Raw genomic sequence first — 20,598 nt, 5'->3', positions numbered from 1 at the left:
CCTACTTCATATGATTTGTAGGCTTTTTTTATAAAAAGAATATCATCATATTAATCATTATGATATTAAATTCTTTATTTATTTTACTTCCAGGATTGAGATCACATATTATGCTCATTTCATAGCTTGTACATTAAGACTGCTTTCTTGCTCTTTGATTTACTCTAAAAATTTTTGGTTGAAAGCTAGACCTGTTGCATGAAACAGTAGATATTGTATTATATTATTTCCTTCATTATTAATTTTTTTATTGTAGTTCATTTGTGCTGCTCTGATATTATTACACTCTACTTTCTACTAGGCCTGTATATTGGGGGTCCCATGAGTGTAATCATGGTTGACTTGGAATTTCCTGTTACTATCTATACCTGAGTTGTTGTTCTTTGTTTTGTTTTGTTTTGTTTTTCTTTTGCTCTGGACACCAAAATATTAGTTTTCTCTAGTGATACCTTGTTTTTCTTTTCCTGTTTGGCTTGGGATCTTTTCTTTTTGTTCTATGCAAAGAGATTTCCCCTTTTACTGCTTTTCTAAGTCACCACTTTTATTATTCTTCTAGTTTCATATCTGTGAAGTGGAGGTGACATTGATACTCATTTCCATGTTTAAATTGCTTTTGTAAAAATGAAATAACATAAAATGGTTGGGATGTGTTTAGCTCAGCACAACCATATAATAAGAAATCAAATTGTCCTGAATGTTACCATGGTCAACTCCACCAAGGCACTTAAATCTACTCTGGGCACTATCCTCTCTGAAAGTATCCAACCCCAGACCTTGCTATGTGGTATTAAGAAATGAAAAAGAGACCCAACTACAGATGATTAAAACCAGCCCAGCCCTGATTCTGAAGCCCTGGGAGAGGAATCCCAGCTTTGGGATTCTGAGGTTTACACATTCATTGATAGGAACAAGAGATGATACAATCCTGGAGTTAGAACTCAGCAGGGTTTATATTACTACAAGTTTAAAAGAAATTCCACGGAAAATGGAAAAAAAATATTGAGTATGTAAATGGACATGAGTGAGAGGAAGATTGACATTGGGTAACAATTTTCTGACTGGATGTCTTGAATCTGGAAATGTCGAATAAGGGTGCAGATGGTGGAATCTGGGGGAGACTTGGGTAAAGACTGTGGGATTTCTGAGACTCTAAAGGAAATTCTAGGGATTCACCATCAATAACTACTGGATGGGTTGGTTCCAGCAGGGTCAAAGGAGGGGTCTAGATGATGGAATTTGCAACTCCTACCCTCTAGTTCATTGGACTTGCCCAGGCCAGCTAGCAGGGAGGTGAAGATGGTCAATCACCATACTAGGGAACCAAAAGTGTCTACAACTGCAAGCAGGAGAATTGCATCCATCATCCATGTGGAATCTAAGCCCCCTTTTGATATAGAAGTGGAGGGGACAACCATCCGAGGGTCCGCAGAATGGAGAAATAAAATATGGATTAGAGTGGACCTATTGATATTCTACTATGGAACTATTGTGACTAGTAATGGAAGAAATTGCATCATTGATGTGGAGAAAGTGGCCATGGTAGTCTGTGACCTTAGGACATGGCTGTGTACTACTGAGTCAGTTGATGTGAAGGAAGGTAGTGTGAGGCCAGACTCAAATCCCCCCAGAAGGATGATCTCCAGGGGGCACTCAAGACCCCACAGCTCTGGGATCATGGGTATACAAAGGGAATGGAGAGTGACTTTGGTCACCTGAAGTTTCCTCTAAGAGTCTGTGTTTCCCCTTCTGTCCCAGGGATCAGTTGTTCAACCAGGATGCCTGGAGAGTCTAGTTGCTGAGAGTGGAGTGAGCAGTTTTGATACATACAGGCTCTGTTGGAACCCAGAGGGGCTTAACAAGGGGCTGCAGATGGTGGCCAGCTACAACAACCATAGTGACTACAACTGTAGCTCAGTGATGAATGGCCTGGATGCCTCCAAGGACAGGTCCAGCTTCCTCCTACAGTCAACATCCTGACTGCTCAAGACCAAAAATTTGTTATGGAAGGTTCATATATGAGGGAAGAATGTAGGAACCCAAGTCTACAGCTGTCTATAGGATCAGCAGGACTGACTGCAGGGGACTCTCAGGAAAACTGAGATCAATGGCCAGGACTAGGGTAGGTGCAGGGGGAAGGCCAGAACATGCAGCTCAGGGACTAGATCAAGGGGCAGGTGAGGGGAAGCTCATGGCCACTGGGCCAAGATGCAGGCACAGGGAAGGTGCAATGGGAGCTCAGGTTCAATGAGTCCAAGGATGTTATCCACAATTAGTGAAAGGAAAATTCTAGACCAGTGAGAACAGAGCCAGGACCAGGGCCAGGTGCAGGGAAGTTCAACACTATTGAGTCTAGAGGACAAGAGCTGGGGCAGGTGCAGAGAGAGTTCAGAACCATGGAGCCTAGCCTCCAGAGCAAAGGCAGGTGCAGAGGATACACAGCAACTTGGAGTCCCAGAGCAAGGGTTAAAATCAATTCAGAGGTAGATCAGGATCACTGAGGCCAAGGCCAGATGCAGGAGAAACTCAGAGTCATGGAGCCAGGATATAATGAACATGGGTAGGTGGAAGTCAGAAGCACTCATATCAGGGACCAGGATGAGGGGCAGGTGTGGGGAGGCTCAGAACCAACAAGTTCAGGGCCAGAACTAGTAACAGGAGCCCTAGGTGACCAGAAGCATGTACAGTGGGAGTATAAGGAGCTACTTTCAGCATCTGGGTTTTCTTCTTATGACTTCTGTATTCATCTTAGGAGAAGGATCTCATAAACCTGATCTTTGACTCTGCTACAAGGATTTAGACAGAGGTTCAGTGAAATTTCATTAATGCACTTAAATATGGGTAATTTCAGTGATAAAGAAAAGCCATAATGTTATGTCAAACAAACAATATACCCAGAATTTCTTCCACATGGATTGATGTAACCAAATGCCAATCTCAGAATCAATATAACAAACAGGGACATGTGGAGATATGTCACCCATGAAAAGTGCATTTTGATATTCAGGACAATGTCCTCACAGTTACAAAATTCACTCCCATGTGGATTTCACTTCCCTGCTGGCACCTCCCTTCACAGCACCTCCATGCATGAACTTCTTGAATCCTCATGCACCATATCCTAAACTTCGAATGTGATTGACGATGTTCTTCTGAATTTACAAACCCTGCCATAATCACGTGTACTGACTAAGTTCTTTCGACTTCATATTATTACCTCACAAACCTAGAATCAGGCTAGATGTGAAGGCCATACTAAAGTTATTATTTAATCATTAACTCATATTATTGAATAGGCAGGTTGTAATATGCTTCTCTCATGTTCTTTCATGATATGATAATTTAGAAAGTCATATTCAGAGAGGAGTGGATCAAAATCAGCCAATGTTTATGTGAGTGGGGTTGACCTGCTCCAGTAGCACAGGAATGACATTGACACAACTGACAGGGCAGGACCAAGGCAAATTGGGCTTGAGCAATCATGGTAGTCAGAGATGATGGTGCATACAGGTGTTTAATGACTCCCAGAGTAGATTATACCACTGATATGAGTAATGGAAATATATAACAGCTCTGGCAACTTTCTTAAATTTTACACAAGAAGTTACAACTGAGAAATGTCATTGACAAATTGGAGAATGTAGCACCAAACATCCTTTCCTCCACTGATAATTCAAAGATCAAATAGAACCCACAGTATAAACAACAATGTCAAGGAATATATACATACTATATATTATCTGCATATTATATATTCTATATATGAAATAGGTATGCATGTAACTCTCAAATACATATATATATATAATCCCTGAGAGTAGGGGAACAATGAACACATTCACTGAGCCATTCTTGAATCTGTTCACATCTGACTCTCCATTCAACACATAACCTGCCTGGAAGTAAAAGAACCTGGGCTCAGTGACAGACATCCCAGGAAAAAGATTATGATCTCTGAGCACTTAGCCAGCATCCTCTTTATAAGGTTCTCCAAAGAAAAGGACCTCCCCTCACCCCCTCTCATTTTACATACAAAGTTGCCTCCAAAATGCAAATTGCCACATGAGTTAACAGATGAAAACAGAGCAAATATTTACTTAAATTCAGGTTCCTCCTCAGTCAGGAAATATTTCCTGGGGCTCATGGACCAAATCCACAAGAACATGAATTCCTTGTGGTTCTTCCTCTTTCTGGTGGCAGCTCCCAGATGTGAGTGTCTCAGGATTCATATATTAAGGAAATGGGGATGTTGCCTCTGAATACAGGATTCATTATGGTTCTTGCCCTCAGGTGTCCTGTCCCAGTTGCAGCTGAAAGAGTCAGGACCTGACTTGATGAAGCCCTCACAGACCCTGTTACTCATCTACAAAGCTTCTGGATTTTCTTTAACTGTCTATTATACACATTGGGTCTGCCAGGCTCCAGGAAAGGGACTGGAGTGAGTTGGCAGGATATATAGTAGTGGAAGCACAAACTATAACCCAACTCTTCAGTCTCGACACAGCATCACCATAGACACATCCAAAAATGAAGTTTATTTAAAACTGAGCAGCCTGAGAACAGAGGACACTGCCAAGTATTATTATGCAAAAGACACAATGAGGGGAAATCATTGTGAACCCAGAAATCCTCCCTGCAGGGCACATGTGGCTGGACTGCAGGGTAAGCCTTTGGTCATGAGGGGACAAAGAAGGTCCAAAACCAGGAGTTAGTTCAAAATATGGAACCCCCATGTCCTGAGAACAGCCATGGCATCTTTTCTAAGCAGTACTATCATATACCCACAATTCAAACTCAGAACAATTTCTTTTAATGTTACTACATGTCTGTTTAAATACATTCATAGATATATAACCATATAAAATTTTATGTAAATTTTGGGAATTGGTCCTGTCTTGTGAATATGCTTGAAAATGTGAACAAAAGTTACGTTTACCATCCCTGTGAAGTTATTTTCCTCAGTGTATCTCAAATTTCTGAAAATTCCCAGCAAAGTAAACCTCATCCTCCATCATGTTGAATCCCAAGTCCCCAGCTGGAAGGAGAAGGAACTGGAAAGCATGGTGTTCTCTAGGAGAAGCACCTGAGTACTTTACTTTGCTCTTTCCTTCTAATGTGGTTTCAAAGACCAGTTCCCGCTTTCATATTAAGTCCCTTAGAGATTATGATTCTATTTCATAAAATGCCATCTTTGTGTCATTCATATAGCTTTTCAATATATAATAGATATGTAAGATAAAAAGAATAGGTACACAATGCATCATTTTTTAATCCAAATAGCATTTCTGATACCTTTATTTTTAATTTAAAGCCTTTCTTTTTAATATTTTCATGCCTGTACCAATCATTAATTACATATTCTTTGCCTTAACATCATCAAATGTTCTCTATAAATATAATATTAATCTCCCTCTAAAAATTTTCTATGAAGCAGGTAGGGTCATCAGAAAGAACTTGTGACACTCCCATACATCCACAGGCTTTCGAAGGTAGAGTTTAGCTGAGAATCCTGACAGGGAGGCCAGACCTAATCAGTCTTGTACTCACCTTCATGCTCCAGCACATCGTGGGAAGCAGAGCATGCCTGCAAGTGCTCCCCCCACCCCCACTCTACATCTCTTTGTGTGAAACAGTTTTTCATCACTCTGATTTGTGTAAAAGAAAGTTTCTGTGACCAGTTGGGCAGGCATAAGTATGCCTATAGGACCAAGGGCAGGGGCAGGGACAGGCTCTTTCAGAACATGACAATCTCCTGAAGCAAACCTGCTACTTGCCTGTTGTAAACACTGAATACAAGATGCTAGGTGAGAGGCTGGAAGATAAGCAGGATAGACAGTGATGGGAATATCATCAAGGTACCCTTGTCCCTCCTTATGAGGTAACCCTAGGGATGTCTTGTATTACAGCCCCTCCCTGGGATAGAGTGTGCATTTTCACAAATATTTCTGAGTAAGATGTATTGGTCTTAGCTGTCTGTTTGAGAAAACTTCATCTGCAGGTTAAGGCTTTTATTCCACAGTGAAGGGGAGAGGGTTCTGGACACATTTTCCATGATGAACTCTGTCTCCTTCCACATTTTAGTGCACCCCACCTGTGCCCACAGGATATTGATTTCATTTGCTTTTCCAACACAGAATAATTTTTTTTACACTGAAACTAAGGAGGTGATTGGGAAGGCATTTCTACAGTAGTTGCTGTCCCTCTGCCAAAACACCACTGGGGAATAAACTGGTTTTATTTTTATTTTTTGTCTTTGTTTTGTTCTAAGTAGCTTTTTTATATACTTCCCTAATTTTGGAGAAAAAGCCTACAAAACAGTATGGATATGGGCCCTGTGTGATTTACTCTAAAAACTTTATCACACTCAGGCTTTAGAAACTGAACAGTTACTAATTTTATCTTCTTACTAACTTATGTATGATCTGATAATAATGGCCCCAAATAGATTTTAGTTTGAGTCTTCTTTCTTTTTATTAGTACCACTTTGTCTCAAGATTTTAAGACTTTTCTTAGCTCTATGACATCAATTTTTGAACATATTGAGAACATTTTGATAATTTGCAGTTTTCCGACAGAAGACTGTTTTTTTTTTTTTTTCCTCTCCACATTCAGGTTAATCTTTGCTCTGTAGTGAAGCTAGGGAGGTTACTGTGGTTGTATTTCTACCATGGGTACTCTTGGTCTTCCCAAGCACCACTTGGGGAGAGGAATGTTGTGTATTTTGCAAGGTTTTTGTTATTTGTTGGGGGTGTTCTCCCTAATTCTAGAGGAAAAGCATCCAGTACAGTATTAATCTGTCCCCTGGGAGGTTCACTTTAGCAAATTTGAAAATAGTTAAATTTGCCTTTATCAAAATTAATAAGTAGTAATTTAAAGGAATAAACATTAAGAGCATAAAGTTAGAATTGATAGAATGGGAGAAAACATTTATAAATCATACATCTGTTAATGGACTTGTATCTAGTATATATTAATTACTTCTGTTTCAACAAAAAATCACACAAAGGTGTACAAATTGTTAATAAGTAACATAAAATAGTGTTGTATGATTTGACATCATAGAAATATAAATCAAATCTTCAAATACCATTTTACACCTACAAGAAAGAGTAGAATCAAAAATTAGGAGAGCAACAAGTATTTGAGATGATATGGAGAAATAGCATCCTATTACAATGCTGGTGAAAATGTTAAATTATCAAGACTCTTTGAAAAACAGACCTGAAGGTGCTCAAATTATTAAAGAAAAACATGTATGACGTGAACCTACAATTCCACTTGTAGATATCAACTCCAAAATATCAAAAACAGGGATTCAAATACATATTTGTACAGCAAAGTTCATAGCAGTATCATTTCCAAAAGCTAAAAGTTTGAGGCATGAAAGAGGTTGTTGATGTGGGAGGAGTGGGGTGACGGGCCTGAGGGGTATATGGGGACCTCATATCTTTTGAATGTAACATTTAAAAGAAAATAAAGAAGAAAAAACCCATTACTACCAACTATTAAAAAAAAGTCCTTGGCAATCCAAATTTCCAATAATGGATGAGTGGATAAACAAATGGATACACACAATGGAATATCAGTCACTTACACACAAAGGGAAGACACATGCTACAACATGGATGAAAATTGAAATGTACGTTTGAATTAAATAGGTCAAATACAAAGTGAAAAGTATTGTATGATTTCACTTATGTGGAATGGCTAGAAAGTGAAAATTCATAGGTAGAAGCAGTAGATTAGAAATTACCAGATTTAGGATCAAATGGAGAGAGAATTCTTTTTTTTTTTTTTGAATTTTTTGTTACTTTTCTTTATTATCTTTTTTAAAGATACATAAATCACGCAAAACGTTAAATAGAGATGAGATGTGGGGGCACCCTCGGGACCTGGAGCTGTACTAAATGACATTGCAGGGACAGAGGCTGGACATTATACATCCTGCCACAACCCACTGAATGTAATGGGGGAGAGCATAAACGACAAGGTAAACTATAATCCATGCAGTGCAGCAGTGCTCCAAAATGCACTCACCAAATGCAACAAACGTGCCACAATGAAGAGGTTGTGGATGTGGGAGGAGTAGGGGCTGGGGGTTGGGTATGTGCAAACCTCTTGTATTTTTTTTTTTTTTATTTTTATTTTTTTATTGACTTTGTAATAATATTACATTAAAAATATATATGTGAGGTCCCATTCAACCCCATCCCCCCACCCCCCCTCTCCCCCCCCAACAACACTCGTTCCCATCATCATGACACATCCACTGGACCTGGTAAGCACATCTCTGGGCACCTCTGCACCTCATATACATTGGTTCACATCATAGCCCATACTCTCCTCCATTCCATCCAGTGGGCCCTGTGAGGACCTACAATGTCCGGTGATTGCCTCTGAAGCACCATCCAGGGCAGCTCCACGTCCCAAAGACGCCCCCACCTCTCATCTCTTCCTGCCTTTCCCCATACCCTTCGTCCACTATGTCCACTTTTCCCATTCCAATGCCACCTCTTCTATGTGGACATTGGATTGGTTGTGTCCATTGCACCTCTATGTCAAGAGGAGGGTCAGATTCCACCTGGATGCTGGATGCAATCCTCCCATTTTCAGTTGTAATCACTCTAGGCTCCATGGTGTGGTGGTTGTCCTTCTTCAACTCCATCTTAGCTGAGTGTGGTAAGTCCAATAAATCAGATTGTAGGTGCTGGAGTCTGTTGAGGCTCAGGATCTGGCTATCACATTGTCAGTCCAGAGATTCAAATCCCCTAAATATATCTTAAACCCCAACATTAACTGCACCTCCAGCACATTGGCATGAAAGTCTTATGAGGGGAGATCCCATCTGAGTCCAGATTCATCACACATAAACACCATTTCCAAAGAGGGGCCATCTGCCCTGGTAGTTAACCCCATCGGCCATGACCATAACTCCCATGGGTCTCTTTAGCCCTCAAAGGAACCAATATCTGGGGGTTGTATCTGCTTTATCTGTCTCTCTGACTCTGCTCAGTTCTGCATGAGGGCAAACCTTCTGTCAGCCTCCAGACTCTTTTTTAGAAACTCGTAGCCATATAAACTCATTTCTCCTTTCCATTTCCCCCTTACTTTAGGTCAAACAGCATTTTAAAGTCATGGTATTTTATGTAGACCTGGATATTCTGCTGATCCACATTGAACCTTCTGTATAAGGTCATTTTCCAGTTGCATCATCAGTTGGTAGTTGATAGTGGTCCCTCGTTGCCAGGGAGGCTCATCCCCGGGTGTCATGTCCCACGCTGGGGGGAAGGCATTGCATTTACATGCTGAGTTTGGCTTCGAGACTGGCCACATTTGAGTAACATGAAGGCTGACAGGAGGAAATTCCCAGGCACAAAGTTGCTCTAGGCCTTGTTCTTATTTTGGGTTTATCAGCTCACAAGCATAGTCATTAGCATCAGGGGCTCACTGTTGAACCCTCACTCCCTCCCGGTCCCCGCCACTGTACCTGGGAGACTGTCGCTGCTCCCCTAGGGACCACGACAGAGCACCACTGGCCAGGAACCCAGTACCCCCCCTACTGTGGTTTTTAATTGTTGCCACTATGAGTATATCCAAACATTACCATGCACCCTGGACATATGTTCTGTACAGCTCCCTGTCAGCCATATATCACCTGTCATTGGTACCCCATACCAGTATCCCTCCATTGCCATTGTTGAAATACTCTGTGATCCAGAACTCCCCGAAATTTGAAGCCCAATATAATTTCATGGTCCCTTACTAGGGAATGGCATATAGCGATGAGTTTAAAGGATAGATAAAGAACTTGGATAAAGTTAGATAAAGAACTTAGATAAAGAATGTTGACTTGAAAAAATTCCACATCCTATCTTTCCCCCCCCCCCCCCTAATTATTCAGCTTTTCTTCACAGGAGTCCTAGACCACAGCAATGTATATATATAATATACAGCACTCCCACACATCCACCAGAAAATCTTTTCCCTTCCACAGTGATACTCTTACGCACTATTCATATCATATTTACTTAAAGTGATGTACAGAGTCTGAGACATTAGCTTTCTAACAAGGTGACATCTGTGCTTACATTGTGGTGCATACTTTAGGATACACAGTTCTTTACATTTTTAGTTATCCTATGTTTTACATTATGGTTTACATTATCAGTCTGTCATCTCCTATATGTTATAGTGTAATATTACATGTTTTATATCCATCCTTGTGTACTCTCAAGAAACTCCTCTCTTACCCCCCATTTACTTTGGTTCCACACATTTAACGTCCATTTTCCCTTCCACCTTGGTGCCCTCAGTGATAGCCAACCTCCGTTTCCTGAGGAGCCACTTCCAGAGATAGATGGAATAGTGTTCAGGTCCTAACTTACTCAACTGCCCCAATGCCCTGGGAGCCACCCTTTCTCTCGAGGGATACAGTTCCCTCTATTTGATGGCATTAGTCCTCCCCAGGATGTGGGTCCACCCCCACTCTCACTACTTGGGTTTCTACCCCATGGTGTCACCCACTCTGGCAGAATGAGCATTTAGACATTCCCCAGGAGCCCATCCTGCATCAGACCCTCCCCTCAGAGCATTCTAAACAGGTAACCCTCTTTATTATATTTTGATATGATTTTCTTGGCATTTTACTCTCCACCAACACCTGACCCTCTCCTGGTTCGTATGCTACCCCTCCCTCCCCCCACTTTTGGGCAACGTTACCCATCGTCCCTCCCCAGCCACCCTCAAACCCGCAAAGCCCCAAGCAAAGGCAACCCCTTGCCCCCCTTTTATCTCTTCTTTGTGTTCATACTTACCACCATCTCGTCTTAAATTCGACCCCTGCAGACATCGGCTCATATCCTTCCTCCACCCTCCGATTTCCTGTAAGCCTATCGTTCAGTCTCTTGCTATCTAGGGCAGCTTGTTTATTTCATATCATTGAGGTCATGTAGTATTTGTCCTTCAATGTCTGGGTTGCTTCACTCAACATAAGGTTCTCAAGATTCATCCATGTTATCACATGTGTTTGTAGTGTGTTTGTTCTTACAGCCGAGTAGTATTCCATTGTGTGTATATACCACATTTTATTGATCCACTCATCTGTTGATGGGCATTTGGGTTGATTCCAACTTTTGGCAATAGTGAACAATGCTGCTATGAACATTGGTGTACATATATCGGTTTGTGTTCTTGTTTTCAGTTCTGCTGGGTATATACCCAGCAGTGGTATTGCTGGGTCATATGGCAAATCTATGGCTAGTTTTTTGAGAAACCGCCATACTGTCCTCCAGAATGGTTGGATCCTTCTGCATTCCCACCAGCAGTGGATGAGTGTTCCCCTTCCTTCACATCCTCTCCAGCACTTGTATTCTTCTGTTTTTTTCATAGCTGCCAATCTTATGGGTGTAAGATGGTATCTCATTGTAGTTTTGATTTGCATTTCCCTGATAGCTAGAGATTTGGAACATTTTTTCATGTGCTTTCTTGCCATTTGTATTTCTTCTTCGGAGAAGTGTCTGTTTAAGTCTTTTTCCCATTTTTTAAATGGGTTGTTTATCTTTTTATTTTCAAGATATAGGAGTTCTTTATATATGCAAGTTATAAGTTTCTTATCAGATATATGGTTGCCAAATATTTTCTCCCACTGTGTGGGCTCCCTTTTTACTTTCTTGACAAACTTCTTTGAGGTGCAGAAGGCTTTAATTTTGAGGAAGTCCCATTTATCTATTAGTTCTTTTGCTGCTCGTGCTTTTGGTGAGATATTCATAAATCCATTTCCTATTACAAGGTCCTGTAGATGTTTCCCTACACTGCTTTCTAAGGTTTTTATGGTCTTGGCTCTTATATTTAGGTCTTTGATCCATCTTGAGTTGATCTTTGTATAAGGTGTGAGATGGTAATCCTCTTTCATTCTTCTACATATGGCTATCCAGTTCTCCAGACACCATTTGTTGAATAGGCCACTCTCTCCCAGTTGAGAGGGTTTGGTGGCTTTATCGAATATTATGTGGTTGTATATGTGAGGTTCTATATTAGAGCTTTCAATTCGATTCCATTGGTCTATGTGTCTCTCCTTATGCCAATACCATGCTGTTTTCACCACCGTGGCTTTATAGTATGTTTTGAAGTCAGGTAGTGTGATTCCTCCAATTTCGTTTTTCTTTTTCAGTATGTCTTTGGCTATTCGGGGTCTCTTTCCTTTCCAAATAAATTTCATAGTTAGTTTTTCTAGTTCCTTAAAGAAGGCTGCATTGATTTTTATTGGGATTGAATGTGTAGATCAGTTTTGGTAGGATAGACATCTTAATAATATTCAGTCTTCCTATCCATGAACAAGGAATAGTCTTCCATTTATTTAGGTCTTCTTTGATTTCCTTGAACAATCTTGTATAGTTCTCGGTGTATAAGTTCTTTACCTCTTTAGTTAAATTTATTCCTAAGTATTTGATTTTTTTATTTACTATTGTGAATGGTATTTGTTTCTTGATTTCCTCCTGATCTTGCTCATTATTGGTGTACAGAAATGCTACTGATTTTTGCGCATTGATCTTATAACCTGCGACTTTACTAAACTCATTTATGAGTTCTAGAATCTTCGTTGTAGATCTCTCAGGGTTTTCCATGAATAGGATCATGTCATCTGCAAATAATGAAATTTTGACTTCTTCCTTTCCAATTTGAATGCCTTTTATTTCTGGTTCTTGCCTCAGTGCTCGAGCAAGTACTTCTAAGACAATGTTAAATAGGAGCGGAGACAGTGGGCATCCTTGTCTTGTTCCTGAGTTTAGAGGGAAGGAGTCTAGGATTTCTCCATTGTAAACAATATTGGCTTTAGGTTTTTCATATATACTCTTTATCATGTTCAAAAAATTCCCTTGTATTCCAAACTTTTGGAGTGTTTTTATCAAGAAAGGGTGCTGTATTTTGTCAAATGCTTTTTCTGCATCTATAGATACAATCATGTGATTTTTTTCCTTCAATCTGTTTATATGGTGTATTACGTTGATTGATTTTCTTATGTTGAACCATCCTTGCATACCTGGGATGAATCCCACTTGGTCATGGTGTATAATTCGTTTAATGTGTTGTTGAATACGATTAGCAAGTATTTTGTTAAGTATTTTTGCGTCTAGGTTCATTAGAGAAATTGGTCTGTAATTTTCCTTTCTTGTGATGTCTTTGTTTGGCTTTGGTACTAGGGTAATGTTGGCATCATAGAAGGAGTTGGGTAACGTTCTTTCTGTTTCGATGTTTTGGAATAGTTTCAGCAGGATTGGTGTCAGTTCTTTCCGGAATGTTTTGTAGAATTCACCTGTGAAGCCATCTGGCCCTGGGCTCTTCTTAGTTGGGAGATTTTTAATAACTGATTCTATCTCTCTGCTTGTGATTGGTTTGTTAAGATCATCAATTTCTTCTTTGTCAATATGGGCTGTTTATGTGTTTCTAGGAATTTGTCCATTTCCTCTAGATTGTCATTTTTGTTGGAATATAGTTTTTCAAAATATCCTCTTATGATAGTCTTTATTTCTGTGGGGTCAGTGGTGATATCACCTTTCTCATTTCTTATTTTGTGTATTTGCATCTTCTCTCTTTTTTTCTTTGTTAGTGTTGTTAAAGGTTTGTCAATTTTGTTAATCTTCTCAAAAAACCAGCTCTTGGTCTTGTTTATCTGTTCAAGTGCTTTCTTATTTTCTATTTCATTTAGTTCTGCTCTTATCTTTGTTATTTCCTTCCTTCTTCTTCCTGTTGGGTTGCTTTGTTGTTGTTTTTCTAATTCCTTCAAATGTGCAGTTAGTTCTTCAATTTTTGCTCTTTCTTCTTTTTTTTTTTTTTAATTTTTTTATTTTTTATTGACTTTGTAATAATATTACATCAAAAATATATATGTGAGGTCCCATTCAACCCCACCCCCCCACCCCCCCCTCTCCCCCCCCCCCCAACAACACTCGTTCCCATCATCATGACACATCCATTGGATTTGGTAAGTACATCTTTGGGCACCTCTGCACCTCATATACATTGGTTCACATCATGGCCCATACTCTCCTCTATTCCATCATGTAGGCCCTGTGAGGATTTACAATGTCCGGTGATTACCTCTGAAGCACCATCCAGGGCAGCTCCATGTCCCGAAGACGCCTCCACCTCTCATCTCTTCCTGCCTTTCCCCATACCCTTTGTCCATTATGTCCACTTTTCCCAATCCAATGCCACCTCTTCTATGTGGACACTGGAATGGTTGTGTCCATTGCACCTTTATGTCAAGAGGAGGCTCAGATTCCACCTGGATGCTGGATGCAATCCTCCCATTTTCAGTTGTAATCACTCTAGGCTCCATGGTGTGGTGGTTGTCCTTCACCTCCATCTTAGCTGAGTGTGGTAAGTCCAATAAATCAGATTGTAGGTGCTGGAGTCTGTTGAGGCTCAGGATCTGGCTATCACATTGTCAGTCCAGAGATTCAAATCCCCTAAATATATCTTAAACCCCAACATTAACTGCACCTCCAGCACATTAGCATGAAAGTCTTATGAAGGGAGATCCCATCTGAGTCCAGATTCATCACACATAAACACCATTTCCAAAGAGGGGCCATCTGCCCTGGTAGTTAACCCCATCGGCCATGACCATAACTCCCATGGGTCTCTTTAGCCCTCAAAGGAACCAATATCTGGGGGTTGTATCTGCTTTATCTGTCTCTCTGACTCTGCTCAGTTGTGCATGAGGGCAAACCTTCTGCCAGCCTCCAGACTCTTTTTTAGAAACTCGTAGCCATATAAACTCATTTCTCCTTTCCATTTCCCCCTTACTTTAGGTCAAACAGCATTTTAAAGTCATGGTATTTTATGTAGACATGGATATTCTGCTGATCCGCATTGAACCTTCCGTATAAGGTCATTTTCCAGTTGCATCATCAGTTGGTAGTTGATAGTGGTCCCTCGTTGCCAGGGAGGCTCATCCCCGGGTGTCATGTCCCACGCTGGGGGGAAGGCATTGCATTTACATGCTGAGTTTGGCTTCGAGACTGGCCACATTTGAGTAACATGAAGGCTGACAGAAGGAAATTCCCAGGCACAAAGTTGCTCTAGGCCTTGTTATTATTTTGGGTTTATCAGCTCACAAGCATAGTCATTAGTATCAGGGGCTCACTGTTGAACCCTCACTCCCTCCCGGTCCCCACCACTGTACCTGGGAGACTGTCGCTGCTCCCCTAGGGACCACGACAGAGCACCACTGGCCGGGAACCCAGTACCCCCCCTACTGTGGTTTTTAATTGTTGCCACTATGAGTATATCCAAACATTACCATGCACCCTGGACATATGTTCTGTACAGCTCCCTGTCAGTCATATATCATCTGTCATTGGTATCCCATACCAGTATCCCTCCATTGCCATTGTTGAAACACTCTGTGATCCAGAACTCCCCGAAATTTGAAGCCCAATATAATGTCATGGTCCCTTACTAGGGAATGGCATATAGCGATGAGTTTAAAGGATAGATAAAGAACTTGGATAAAGTTAGATAAAGAACTTAGATAAAGAATGTTGACTTGAAAAAATTCCACATCCTATTTTTTTTTTTCCCCCCCCCCCCCTCTAATTATTCAACTTTTCTTCACAGGAGTCCTAGACCACAGCAATGTATATATATAATATACAGCACTCCCACACATCCACCAGAAAACCTTTTCCCTTCCACAGTGATACTCTTACGCCCTATTCATATCATATTTACTTAAAGTGATGTACAGAGTCTGAGACATTAGCTTTCTAACAAGGTGACATCTGTATTTACATTATGGTGCATACTTTAGGATACACAGTTCTTTACATTTTTAGTTATCCTATGTTTTACATTATGGTTTACATTATCAGTCTGTCATCTCCTATATGTTATGGTGTAATATTACATGTTTTATATCCATCCTTGTGTACTCTCAAGAAACTCCTCTCTTACCCCCCATTTACTTTGGTTCCACACATTTAACGTCCATTTTCCCTTCCACCTTAGTGCCCTCAGTGATAGCCAACCTCCGTTTCCTGAGGAGCCACTTCCAGAGATAGATGGAATAGTGTTCAGGGCCTAACTTGCTCAACTGCCCCAATGCCCTGGGAGCCACCCTTTCTCTCGAGGGATACAGTTCCCTCTATTGGATGGCATTAGTCCTCCCCAGGATGTGGGTCCACCCCCACTCTCACTACTTGGGTTTCTACCCCATGGTGTCACCCACTCTGGCAGAATGAGCATTTAGACATTCCCCAGGAGCCCGTCCTGCATCAGACCCTCCCCTCCGAGCATTCTAAACAGGTAACCCTCTTTATTATATTTTGATATGATTTGCTCGGCATTTTACTCTCCACCAACACCTGACCCTCTCCTGGTTCGTATGCTACCCCTCCCTCCCCCCACTTTTGGGCAACGTTACCCACCCGTCCCTCCCCAGCCACCCTCAAACCCGCAAAGCCCCAAGCAAAGGCAACCCCTTGCCCCCCTTTTATCTCTTCTTTGTGTTCATACTTACCACCATCTCGTCTTAAATTCCACCCCTGCAGACATCGGCTCATATCCTTCCTCCACCCTCTGATTTCCTGCAAGCCTATCGTTCAGTCTCTTGCTATCTAGGGCAGCTTGTTTATTTCATATCATTGAGGTCATGTAGTATTTGTCCTTCAATGTCTGGGTTGCTTCACTCAACATAAGGTTCTCAAGATTCATCCATGTTATCACATGTGTTTGTAGTGTGTTTGTTCTTACAGCCGAGTAGTATTCCATTGTGTGTATATACCACATTTTATTGATCCACTCGTCTGTTGATGGGCATTTGGGTTGATTCCAACTTTTGGCAATAGTGAACAATGCTGCTATGAACATTGGTGTACATATATTGGTTTGTGTTCTTGTTTTCAGTTCTGCTGGGTATATTCCCAGCAGTGGTATTGCTGGGTCATATGGCAAATCTATGGCTAGTTTTTTGAGAAACCGCCATACTGTTCTCCAGAATGGTTGGATCCTTCTGCATTCCCACCAGCAGTGGATGAGTGTTCCCCTTCCTTCACATCCTCTCCAGCACTTGTATTCTTCTGTTTTTTTCATAGCTGCCAATCTTATGGGTGTAAGATGGTATCTCATTGTGGTTTTGATTTGCATTTCCCTGATAGCTAGAGATTTGGAACATTTTTTCATGTGCTTTCTTGCCATTTGTATTTCTTCTTCGGAGAAGTGTCTGTTTAAGTCTTTTTCCCATTTTTTAAATGGATTGTTTATCTTTTTATTTTCAAGATGTAGGAGTTCTTTATATATGCAAGTTATAAGTTTCTTATCAGATATATGATTGCCAAATATTTTCTCCCACTGTGTGGGCTCCCTTTTTACTTTCTTGACAAACTCCTTTGAGGTGCAGAAGGCTTTAATTTTGAGGAAGTCCCATTTATCTATTAGTTCTTTTGCTGCTCGTGCTTTTGGTGAGATATTCATAAATCCATTACCCATTACAAGGTCCTGTAGATGTTTCCCTACACTGCTTTCTAAGGTTTTTATGGTCTTGGCTTTTATATTTAGGTCTTTGATCCATCTTGAGTTGATCTTTGTATAAGGTGTGAGATGGTAATCCTCTTTCATTCTTCTACATATGGCTATCCAGTTCTCCAGACACCATTTGTTGAATAGGCCACTCTCTCCCAGTTGAGAGGGTTTGGTGGCTTTATCGAATATTATGTGGTTGTATATGTGAGGTTCTATATCAGAGCTTTCAATTCGATTCCATTGGTCTATATGTCTCTCCTTATGCCAATACCATGCTGTTTTCACCACCGTAGCTTTATAGTATGTTTTTAAGTCAGGTAGTGTGATTCCTCCAATTTCGTTTTTCTTTTTCAGTATGTCTTTGGCTATTCGGGGTCTCTTTCCTTTCCAAATAAATTTCATAGTTAGTTTTTCTAATTCCTTAAAGAAGGCTGCATTGATTTTTATTGGGATTGCATTGAATGTGTAGATCAATTTTGGTAGGATAGACATCTTAATAATGTTCAGTCTTCCTATCCATGAACAAGGAATAGTCTTCCATTTATTTAGGTCTTCTTTGATTTCCTTGAACAATCTTGTATAGTTCTCAGTGTATAAGTTCTTTACCTCTTTAGTTAAATTTATTCCTAAGTATTTGATTTTTTTATTTACTATTGTGAATGGTATTTGTTTCTTGATTTCCTCCTGATCTTGCTCATTATTGGTGTACAGAAATGCTACTGATTTTTGCGCATTGATCTTATAACCTGCGACTTTACTAAACTCATTTATGAGTTCTAGAATCTTCGTTGTAGATCTCTCAGGGTTTTCTATGTATAGGATCATGTCATCTGCAAATAATGAAATTTTGACTTCTTCCTTTCCAATTTGAATGCCTTTTATTTCTGGTTCTTGCCTCAGTGCTCGAGCAAGTACTTCTAAGACAATGTTAAATAGGAGCGGCGACAGTGGGCATCCTTGTCTTGTTCCTGAGTTTAGAGGGAAGGAGTCTAGGATTTCTCCATTGTAAACAATATTGGCTTTAGGTTTTTCATATATACTCTTTATCATGTTCAAAAAATTTCCTTGTATTCCAATCATTTGGAGTGTTTTTATCAAGAAAGGGTGCTGTATTTTGTCAAATGCTTTTTCTGCATCTATAGATATAATCATGTGATTTTTTTCCTTCAATCTGTTTATATGGTGTATTACGTTGATTGATTTTCTTATGTTGAACCATCCTTGCATACCTGGGATGAATCCCACTTGGTCGTGGTGTATAATTCGTTTAATGTGTTGTTGAATACGATTAGCAAGTATTTTGTTAAGTATTTTTGCGTCTAGGTTCATTAGAGAAATTGGTCTGTAATTTTCCTTTCTTGTGATGTCTTTGTTTGGCTTTGGTACTAGGGTAATGTTGGCATCATAGAAGGAGTTGGGTAACGTTCTTTCTGTTTCGATGTTTTGGAATAGTTTCAGCAGGATTGGTGTCAGTTCTTTCCGGAATGTTTTGTAGAATTCACCTGTGAAGCCATCTGGCCCTGGGCTCTTCTTAGTTGGGAGATTTTTAATAACTGATTCTATCTCTCTGCTTGTGATTGGTTTGTTAAGATCATCAATTTCTTCTTTTGTCAATATGGGCTGTTTATGTGTTTCTAGGAATTTGTCCATTTCCTCTAGATTGTCATTTTTGTTGGAATATAGTTTTTCAAAATATCCTCTTATGATAGTCTTTATTTCTGTGGGGTCAGTGGTGATATCACCTTTCTCATTTCTTATTTTGTGTATTTGCATCTTCTCTCTTTTTTTCTTTGTTAGTGTTGTTAAAGGTTTGTCAATTTTGTTAATCTTCTCAAAAAACCAGCTCTTGGTCTTGTTTATCTGTTCAAGTGCTTTCTTATTTTCTATTTCATTTAGTTTTGCTCTTATCTTTGTTATTTCCTTCCTTCTTCTTCCTGTTGGGTTGCTTTGTTGTTGTTTTTCTAATTCCTTCAAATGTGCAGTTAGTTCTTCAATTTTTGCTCTTTCTTCTTTTTTGATATATGAATTTATGGCTATAAACTTCCCTCTCAGTACTGCTTTTGCTGCATCCCATAAATTTTGGTATGTTGTGTTATCATTATCATTTGTTTCAAGGTAGTCATTGATTTCTTTTGAGATTTCCTCTTTGACCCACTGTTTTTCTAAGAGTGTGCTGTTTAATTTCCAAATCATGGTGTGAAATCTGGGCTTCTGTCCCTTGCAAATCTCCAGCTTGACTCCACTGTGGTCAGAGATAATGTTTTGTATGATTTCAATCTTTCTGAATTCGTTCAGCCTTTCTTTGTGGCCTAGGATATGATCTATCTTGGAGAATGATCCATGTGCGCTTGAGAAAAATGTATATCCTGCTGTGTTTGGGTGTAGCGATCTATATATGTCTATTAGATCGAGCTCCTCTAATATACTATTCAGATGTTTTGTTTCTTTGGTGATTCTCTTTTGAGATGTTCTGTCCAGAGTTGATAGTGGTGTATTAAAATCCCCCACTATAATTGTAGATGTATCTATTCTTTCACTTAGTTTTTCCAGCGTTTGCCTGACGTATTTAGAGGCACCCTTGTTAGGGGCATAGATATTTAAGATTGTTCGATCTTCTTGACAGATTTTCCCTTGGACTAAAATGTAGTATCCTTCTTTGTCTCTCACAATTGTTTCACATTTAAAGTCTATTTTGTCTGATATTAATATAGCTACTCCTGCCTTTTTTTGGTTATTGTTAGCTTGTATGATTGTTTTCCAACCTTTCACTTTCAATCTCCATGCGTCTCTGGGTCTAAGATGTGTCTCTTGTAGACAGCATATGGATGGGTCATATTTCCTTATCCAATGTCCCAGTCTGAATCTTTTGATAGGTGAGTTTAATCCGTTGACACTCAGTGTTATTACTATCAAGGAATTATTTGTGTTAGCCATACTTTGATTGGATTTGTGTTTGTCATATTTTGTTTGTATATTTTTTTTGTCTTTGTTGTTGTTGTTGTTGGTCTTATACTCTCCTCCAACTTTGCCTTTCCTGTTTTTTCCTTTCTTCCTGCAGCACTCCCTTTAGAATTTCTT

The sequence above is a fragment of the Dasypus novemcinctus genome, chromosome 19 (assembly GCF_030445035.2).
Source record: "Dasypus novemcinctus isolate mDasNov1 chromosome 19, mDasNov1.1.hap2, whole genome shotgun sequence".
NCBI classification, from domain to species: Eukaryota; Metazoa; Chordata; class Mammalia; order Cingulata; family Dasypodidae; genus Dasypus; species Dasypus novemcinctus.
This window is presented reverse-complemented; position numbering follows the sequence as displayed.